Source organism: Hordeum vulgare, chromosome 5H (genome assembly GCF_904849725.1).
Source record: "Hordeum vulgare subsp. vulgare chromosome 5H, MorexV3_pseudomolecules_assembly, whole genome shotgun sequence".
In the NCBI taxonomy this organism is placed as follows: domain Eukaryota; kingdom Viridiplantae; phylum Streptophyta; class Magnoliopsida; order Poales; family Poaceae; genus Hordeum; species Hordeum vulgare.
In genome coordinates, this window is record NC_058522.1 from 584,156,604 (window position 1) to 584,166,859 (window position 10,256).

General features: G+C 41.0%; 1 long non-coding RNA gene across 1 annotated transcript; it reads right to left on the bottom strand.

Annotated features, from left to right (window-relative positions):
• Window positions 1-1,252: 1,252 nt before the first annotated feature.
• LOC123399652 lies at window positions 1,253-1,897 on the bottom strand. Its single transcript, XR_006610413.1, has 2 exons — window positions 1,749-1,897; window positions 1,253-1,622 (listed from the first exon to the last, which is right to left on the bottom strand). It is a non-coding gene; the product is annotated as an uncharacterized LOC123399652 (long non-coding RNA).
• Between the last annotated feature and the right edge of the window lie 8,359 nt (window positions 1,898-10,256).

Sequence of the window (10,256 nt, forward strand, 5' to 3'; positions counted from 1 at the left end):
TCCAAATCTCGAATCATTTTCATTGTTGGGTTACTCGCACCGAGATCTTCAAACTAGATCCCATGTTGATAGGTTTTGATGATCTTTCTTATGAAAAAACCCGACGAAAGAATCATGCTTCACGCGATAGTAAAAACACGGCTTTTTTTCATTTCCGAAAGATACAATTGTGCCTCTCGCAAAGTTAAAATCGTGTCTCTCGGAAAAAAATAGAAAACATTTTTTCTATTTCCGCGAGACATGGCCGTGCCTCTGGCGGAAGCAAATCGCGCCTCTCAAGCCTCAATGAAGCAAAAGTTCGCCTCTCGCAAAAAAACACGTTTTTTTAATTCCTGAGAGGCATGATCGTGCCTCTCGTGAAAGCAAAACAGTGCCTCTCACATAAAAAAACATGTTTATTTTCCGTTTCCGAGAGGCATGGCAGTGCCTCTCGTGGAAGCAAAATCGTGCCTCTCAGGGAAGCAAAATAGCGCATCTTGTGAAAAAAAAAACATGTTTTTTTCCTTTTCCGAGAGACACATCCGAGCCTCTCGCGAACGCAAAAACGTGCCATCAGGAAAGCAAAAAACGTGCCACTCGCAAAAAATATATAGAAAACATGTTTTTTTCGCGGTTTTTTTATTTTTTTTCCATCAAAAAGTTAAGAAAGACTAATGAAAAACCGAAACACCAAAAAACCCCAAAAACCAATCTAAAAATTTAAAAATGCGTGCAAAAAAGAAAAATAAAAAAAACACTTAGAGTGTGACACATGACGGCGGCTGAGAATGCGTCAAATGACGACACGCGAGAGTGATCGCTGAATGACTCCCAAAAGAATGCTCGCTAAGTAGTTGCTCTCCTAGGTCAGAGAGGATGCCAAGTTTAGGCCAATATTATGCAAAATGTGATTGCCTCTAAAGGTAAGCCCACATAGGCCCAGCAGAGGCGCGACTCATAAATTGACAGACTTTCATGTCTTTTTGTTACGAAAAGCATCCGAATCTACGATGAAACCTCATTAAAAGTGTAAGGCATCTTAAATATAATATATACTATTCCCTCTGTAAAGAAATATAAAAACGTTTAGATCACTAAAGTAGTGGTCTAAACACTTTTATATTTATTTACGGAGGGAGTACATCAAAATGCTTGAACAATCAAATAATCACTACCATGGTCAGAACAACCACCGACGCGCTGTATCACCAGTCCCTGCAATTCAACCAGGGCATGTCTTGTGCCTCCATTAGTTGGTCTCAACGTAGAGATGTTCAGTGAGAAAACATGGGCATTCAACTAATTCTTGTAAAATAGCAGCTAACTATAACAATCATTTTATTCAAATAGGGCAATTCTAGATCCACTGCCGGCCGATCGGTTGAGACTCCCTAGCTAGCAATTGGGCTTGCACGCGGGGCAGTTTGCTTGACACTCGTGTAGCTTATGCCAACATGGAAAATCCGGCAGCGGAAGGCAGCAGTAGCATAACTCAGTCCAGCCCTCAGCTTTGGTTTTACAATCTCTAACCACACAAAATCTCATGCTAATCTTGCTCTCATCTAATGACGAGTGTAATACAGGAGCATTAGCACTTGCGCTGGCACGGCCGTCGTCGCGGCTCCTTTCATCCCCGAGGTCACCTGTATATTATTTGCAAACAAAAAAGTATGTATAAATGTGCGCAAATATGAAATGGGGTTGGGGAAAACCCTTTCAATCAAAAATAAATAAATGGAAATTACGCTTAAAGAGCTTTAGATTCTTACGCGGTCCGCTCGCTGCAAGATAGCTGATGGACAAAAGAGTAACCATGAACACCAAGCTGCTCCCCTTCATATTTGAAGCCTTGCTTCTTGCTAGATCAAATGTTCTATATGAGAGTTAAATGAAAGTTTGAGGCAATGAGCACGACCTCCTCTCGCCTCATTGTAAATATAGACGGAGTTGTACGAGATATATACCTTAATTAATGTAATAATTACAGTACTTTCTAAGAAAAAAGATATGCATTAATTAGTGAGATCATAATCATTAATTGTGAAGAACTTATGCCACAACATTAACTCGTATTCCAAAAATATGTGAATCTTCCTTGTTTCTCTGATGATATCCTCAGTTAAAAGATATTTATCATAAATGTACATTTATGGTCCAAAAAGTGTACACACAATAATGGGATTGCATATCGACGTACATTTATGTCAAAAATCTTGACCACCCCCCTACACAAAATAATACTAGTAATAACTCTTCTATTCCCCGCGCGGGTGTATAGGATCTTTACCAAATTCAGATATTTCTAGAGTATTAGTCGTCGTTGTCAACTAGGGCGACATGATTATGATAGTTAATTGTGATCCTGCATAGCACACGAACACGCGCCTATTCTTATCTTACCTTACCTACTAATAAAGCAAATAGTGCTTCTTTCGTACGTCATCCAAATTGTCTTTAAAATTGACTAAAATTACCCACCAATGCCACCTATAAGTCGTAAAAAAACGTTTCAAACAGGAAAATCTCCGGACTAGGCCGGCTCATGTATGCACCTATTATATTACGTTCTAGGCGTTGGAAAAAGATGCAGCAAACCTGTTTGGGCCGGTCCATGCGTGGGTGCCTGTTTTTTTAGTTTAGTTTTTTATTTTTATTTTCAGTTCCATTTTGTTTTTCTACTTTAAATAATTTAGTACTTCAAACAACTTTTCTCAATTTTAAAAAACTGAGAATTTTCAAAATAAAATATTCAAAAAACAATTTTTTTTAGAATTCAAAAAATAATCAGGAGTTTTGAAAAATGTTCGCATATAAAAAAATATTTAAACTTTGAGAAAATGTCCATAAAATAAAAAAGTCAATGATTTTAAACAAAAGTCCGTGTAAAAATCTTAAAAACAGTTCGTGCCTTTGTTTTTAGTCTCATTTTTTATTTTCATTTTTCTGTTCCATTTTTTAGTTTAAATAATTTAGAACATTGAAAAACTTTTGCAATTTATAAAACTGGCAATTTTGAAATAAAAGTTTGAAGAAAATATAAAATGTTTGTGAATTCAAAAAATGTTCAGGATTTTTGTAAAAATATTCGCATATTCAGAAAAATGTTCATAATTTTGAGAACAATGTTGGTGAAAACAATAAAAGTCCATGATTTTGGAAAAAGTTTGTGTGTTATTTTTTGAGTGCAATTGAAAAAATTGTTTGCTAATTCAAAAAATATTCATGCATTTCAAGAAATGTCCCAAAATTTTAAGGACATAATATGATCAGCATCATTAGAGATTATAATTATTTTTCTTCCATTGCAACGCACGGGTCCTTTTGCTAGTACATGCAAACGAAGGGCCCAATGCACCACGACAAAGGGATTAACTTAAATCACACATCAAGGTACATGTATGGTGTCTATAGTCGTGTGTCCAGATGTTGGATGTTTTTGATACACTTCGCTTGTGCATTCAGATTTCGCGTTGCCCCTCCCGGCTTGTCAGGTCTGCAAGGCTTCATAAAAAAAATCAATAAAGGTTGAATTTATGAATTCAAAATAAAGCATAAAAAATAGTACATAGCACAATGAACACACACAGTCTTTCCATAGATATAACACACAACCAACTAAGAGCAACTCTAGCAGACCCCACAAAAACTTGACCCGCAAAACGTGTTTGCGGTTTCAGGAAAATCGCGTTTGCGGGTCGAAAACTAGCGCGGCCAAATAGAAACCGTATCTTGAACTGCATAATTAAAAAAAACACTTTCGCGGGAGAACATAGATCATAATCAACACACTACAAACATAGTGCATACTACATATTACGTTAATACTAGTACTAGAGGGGGTCGGATCTGACGGTGGCGAGGTCGCGGTAAATGAACGACGCCGTGGAGGAGAAGGACGCTCAATCCTCCTCGCCGGAGCTGCAGAGGTCGATGTACTTCGCCGCCTGCTCCTCGCGGATGCGGCGCCACTCCTCGTACTTCTCCTTGGTGGCGACCGCCTGCCGCCGCTCAAGATCTTCGAGCTCCTCGGCGTGACGCCGGCGCTCCGCCTCCTCGCGCACGCTCCACTCGGCGATGGCAGCCGCAATGGCATCAACGTCGGCGACGTAGTGTTCCAGCCCGACGATTCCGCGGCGGCTGAGCGGAGCGGGCTCCACATGCGGCCCCACATGGCGGCTGGAGGTGGGGAGGTGGTCGCCGGCGGTGAGAAATGTGGAGAAGGGGTGGGGAATCGCGGGCTCGGCGGCGGCGGGGGATAGAGTGTCGACCCGCAAACGAGCCGCGGAACGGTAGATATAGCGGTCGGGGCGTGCGGTCTACGGGCCGCGGCAATAATCGGGCGAGTATGCAGGCTCTGTTCTGACCGAAAAATTGAACCGAGCCCACATACTCGCCGGAATCTTACGGGTTTGCGTGTTTTGCGGGGTCTGCTAGAGTTCCTCTAACTCACTCACAAACACACGAAAGCACGTCCACAAGTAGCAATGTCATATAAGACAAAAGATATGTGTAGACAAGAAAAAATAACATGTAGCAATCTGATATGCACACAATAAATAAGTAAATTAAAATATGTAGGTGAGGATTCACTCTACATTCACCTTTGAAAAAAAACATCGCTCACTCTAGCCGAATGTTGGACTTATGCCCTGTTTGATTACCTGCATCAACTCCAACCAAGCTCGCTATGTAGATTCTCTTTTCGTTTTTGTGTGTTTAGTTTTGTGCAAATATTATTGGGTCTGCATGCCATGATGAGCATCTTTGAGTTTGTCTATGAGGGAATGCTTAAATCGACCATTTTATAAGAGCCAGACCCGAGCGATGCTAAATGTGCACGTGGGTGGTGGGTGCAGCACGAGTAGGGACACACGGGTATGCACCGCATTGGTTTCCATAGCAAAAGAGCCCGTGCGTTGTAGCGGAAACAAACCATACGACACGTCCTAACCTAATAATCATGACTTGAGATCTTTATTTAAACTCACATCTACGTTGTCTCTTTTTGTGAATACATCTATGCTCTTTCTCTTCCTAAGGTGAACATCAACTTTTCTGTTTTCATGTAATGTTTTGCCGATTATTGATAGTTTTTTTGTCTTCAATCTCATTTTGACGAGGTGTTCATTTGCAACACTTACAAAAAAGAAATCATTCATGATAAAATTAATTCTTCAAAATTCACTCAGGTATATAATCAAAAAGACTCAGAAGCATTAGTATTTAACTGCATACATTCAATCATTCGTGAACAATTTTACAAATTTGGGAACATTTTTAAAATCGAGATTTTTTTACTATTTATAAACATTTTTTGTAAATTCCAAACAATATTTTATATTACGAACTGTTTTCAAGTATTTTCTTGTGAATTGGTGAATAATTCAATTTTTGAATTATCAAACATTTTTTAATTGCATTAAGTAAATTGCTCAAAATGATGATTTTTTTTTTGATTCACGAATGTTTTCTCCAAAATTACGATTTTTTTAATATGCAAACATTTTTACAAAAATGCTGAACAATTTTTGACTTTGCAAACATTTTATGTTTTATCAAACATTTATGTAAATATAACTTTTTGAATTGCGATTTTTTTTTGATTTATTTGAATTAGAAAAAATAAAAAGGAACAGTTAAATATTAATTAAAAAGCTAAAAAAACAGGCCTCCGTCCATGGGCTGGCCCAAATGGGCGTGCTGTTTATTTTCCAGCGAGCAGAACGTAGTATAGTTGGACCCTATGTTTTGGCCGGCCCATGCCAGGATTCCTGCAAATCGTTTTCTATAATTTATCGGTGGCATTGGTGGGTAATATTAGACAATTTTGAAGGCAATTTTAATGACGTACCACAGAAGCAATAGGTGCTTTATTAATAGGTAAAGAAAAAGGTGTCGTAACTCCCCTCACCCTCCTCCCACCCCTCACTCTCTGCCCACTATCCCTTTCTTTTTCATTGCTAGCGACCATAAGATATATACGGCAAGCACCGACAAGCATACATCGAAGGCAAGCTATGGACGGTGAGCACCGGTGGCGAGAACAATCTTCACCCTTCTTCCGTATCAATGGCGTTATGCCATCTGTACCCTCTTTAGCATCTACTCCCTTCGTCCTAAAATAAGTGTCTCAACTTTATACTAGCTCTATTACAAAGTTATACTAAGCTTGAGACAGTTATTTTGGGACGGAGGGAGTATTTTCTTGAGCTCGTGTTTGATTTGTCGTCGATTGTACAGTGCACATATTCGATTCAAGGCACACATTCGAGGGTTTTCACACACACAGGGTATGAATTTCATTAGCACGTGATTCGAGGGTTTTCACACACACATTGATTCGTTGGCACTTCGGATATAGCCTAATTACATCAGGGTTCAAGGCGCATGGCCTGGAGGCGTGCCGATCAACGTGTAGGTCGACGGTAAAATGAACATTGATGCTTTTAGTTGTCCACCTCAAGGGGCATTGTAGAGCAGGCAGACTGAGGAACCCTCACCATCATCTCCACCTCCTTGTGCTCTTTCTCCTTGCTGGAGTCGTCCAGAATGATCTTGTTCATACGTGTAGTACGTTTTGATTGGAGCACTAGTTCATATGTGTATATTCAATGCAGATTGCGAACCTCGTCATGGGAGGCAACGACAAAGGGGAAGAAGGTCTCCCTGAACACACGGGGCAGGGCAAGGAGATCGCCTCTGACATGAAGGGCAAGGCGATGCTGGTGATTGGCAGCGTCCGAAGAGCGTTGCCAAATACGGACATTGCCATGAGAACACCGACCCAACACACTTCTGCAAGATCATCTTTTGTACGTAAATTGGAGTATCTACAGATGCACCAGCCTTCAGCAAGCACCTCGTCCTCGCCCCAACTCCCAATGCTTTTCAGGCTGACAACGAACAACTTTTGCACCTCAAAGGTCACCATCTGGATGATCGGCGGTAGGCTCACCCTTGATAAGGGTTGGGCCTCCTTCTATGTAACTCACGAGGTCATGGTCAGGTGTCTTCTTACTTGCAAGCTGGTAAGTCTCGTGGACTTGAAGGGTTGTCGTCTTCACCGAAAAGGACATTGAGGTGGTGGCCAAGTGCGTGCCACACCATAAAGCATTTGACATGGATACTGAGGGTGCTTATGGTGTAATGTTTGCTATCTTATCTTGCTTTGTTAATCCCATTTGAAGACTTTGTGATACTGTTATGTTAGTATTGTAATGAACCTGCCTGTTAGTACTGCTATGCTAACGGTTATGATTTATCCTATGGACGTTCACAAAGTATGACTATGGTTTATCTTGTGCTAACGGTTTATACTGTGGCAACTATGTTGTTGTGTCTGTCTGTGTGATGGTAACGTCGACCACAACACCTAGAAAAGGTTACCACAAAACTTGTGTTATATGTAACCAAACAACACCACTTTGCATCTATGTAGAAGGTGCATGCAACCAAATATCAATGCCTATGTTGCTGCTCAACCATGATTGAGGGGATGTAGACAAATAAACTATGTGAAAAACATGGTTATTGACCTGTATTCATCATCCTGTCTGAGTCGAGCCACAAATGCAAAGTTCCAAAAAATAGGTGAAGGCAACCAACATGCCCTCGATATTTGGGTGTAACAAGTGCTGAAGCGTCCGGGGTGGGACATCCTAGAATGCGGCAGGAGCCATCAGCACCATCGACAGTGAGCTGAGTAGTGGGGAGAAAGGAGGGGCCAAGAGTAGGAGGTGTTGCACGGCGGAAAGGCTCTACAGTCCATGTAGGCCTAACATGGCGCAGCGAGAGACGACGCAAAACCTATTCAAGTGTTATGCAATAAAGGTAGCTCGTGTAGGCCTAACATGGCGTGGTTTAAACAATCGCCAAATTGAATCGTTTAACCACCTGTTTTATTTGCAGAAGGATTTAGATGTTGAATATTTGACATTTTTTCATTCAGTTCAATCCAGAAAAATAGTGGAAAAACATGAATAACATATTAGCGATGATAGCCAAAACAAACAACAAAGTGTTGAACGTCATGCAATCATAAGAAACAATCATCATATTCACATCGATTGCTACTAGTAGTGAACCAAATGCTAAACTTAACAGAGAGGATAAGATGCCATACGAAGCGTAACACAAGAGGATGCAGGTGCATAGTTTGTCATGTCGTCGAGGACGTGGTCAACGTTACAAAAATAAGTCGTTGTTGGGGAATACTTCATCTGAAATGTCGGCGTTTGCAACCATGATGAACAAGGACCAGCAGTAACGCAGGGGTGCATCCCAAAACCCTGATGACTCCTCTCCCGTACCACACCATAAGAGGCGAAGTTTCGGTGGCATGTTCTCTATTCTTAAACGGGCTAGACCAAATAATCCCAACACCAGATCCATGAAAAAGTGCACCGTCAAACATAATAAAATTTACATCAAGATTCCTAGACATTCGAACTGTCACTAATGCCGGACTGACTTTATTCCCGTGTCTTCATTAGGCACAGATCAGACCATGTCAGTTTGTTGTTCCGCCACAAAGTAGAGGTATTGAACCAATTATACTAAAATTTATGTCTAATTATAACCATCTTTATTCGAATAAGGCAGGCATACCGTGTTCAAATTTTTTCTATCATCCCTGCGATTCTACATCTAGCATTTGGGGTTGCACGCCAGGCACTTTGCTTGACACTCGCTTAGCTTACGCCAACATGGAAGTTCCGGCAGCTCAAGGCAGCAGTAGCATGCCTCGGTCCAGCCCTCAGCTTTGGTTTTACAATCTCTAACCACACAAAATTTCGTGATAACCTGGCTCTCTTCTAATGACGAGCCTAATTTCGCAGGAGCATTAGCACTTGCGTTGGCACTCCTTTCATCCCCGAGGTGACCTGTATATTATTTGCAGACAAACATTATGTGTGTGTTTGTCAGTGCACAGTACATATACATATATAATTGATGTTATAGAAACAGGCAAGAGGGGTTTTAGTTTCTTACACCGTCCGATCGCTGCAAGATAGCCGAGGGACAAAAGAGCAACCATGAACACAAGGCTGTTCCCCTTCATATTTGACCTCTGCCTCTTGCTGGATCAGATGTTTTCTATATGGGAGTTGAAGGGCACGAAAATTCAGCAGGCAATGGGCACGGCCTCCTCGTCTCAATATAAATATAGACGGAGAGATGTATTGTAATCAATGTCATGATTAGTTTCTCAAAATAAAAGATATACATTGGTTAATGAGATCATAAGCAATGATCATGACGAACTTATGACCATAAACTGAGGTCGCATTCCAAAATATGTGAGTCGTCCTTGTTTCTCGGAAGATATCCTGAATGAATTAGAAGATTCTTAGCATAAATGTACCGTAATAGAATAAGGTATGTTCATGTTAAATATCTTGTAATCAGATCGCATATCAAGATACTTTTGAAAATCTTATACTTCCAGCATAAAGGCATCCCAACGCCGACCCTCACAGTCCGGACGTGAGCATATTGGTATGTCGAGCAGTTCAGACGTACTTGTTTTGACAAATGCGAGACAAATGTGGGGGGATTTCTGAGAATCCGGACAACAGCCAGGAAGGCCCCCGACACCCCGGCCCACCCGGCCCTCCCAAAACCCTTCCCGGATCCGCGCCTCCTCTTTTCCATTTTCTCTCCTTTTCTCTCTTTTGCCTTCGTCGCCACTCCATATCCCTCTCGCAACTCTATGTCTCCATCACCTCCATTGTTTCATCCAGGCTCCATCCCGCTTCTCCTCCGTCGCCATTCCGGGATGGAATCATGTCTACGCCCGGAGCACCTTTTTCTTTTCTTTATTCATTTTTTTTCTCTTTCTTTTTCTTCACCAATAATGTGCAAGTGACTAGACATATGAGGAAGAAAATAAGAAATGTGGCTGCGCGGACGGACAAATAAGGGACACGCCTGGTCACTGACCGGGCGCATCCACATGCGTTTAGGGGTTCAAATTTGCAATGTCGGTTGTAGATGCTCTAAGTAATGTATTCAATTTGCCATCGAGATTACTAGCCTTGATGTAACCAAAATTTTCTTCACCAATAATATTATTGTTTGTGTATGATCATCTCTAGGGTTAGGATCATTTTCTACAATATTATCACGTCCATGCTCTTGATTAAGTGACTGATTGTCAGAGGACACTTGTGGTCTTTTATAACAAACTTATCCATATCTTCAAACTGAGACTAATTTAAGTTCTTGATTTTTGTTTCTTCAAACACTTTTGGTAACTAGATTCACGTTTCTAAACG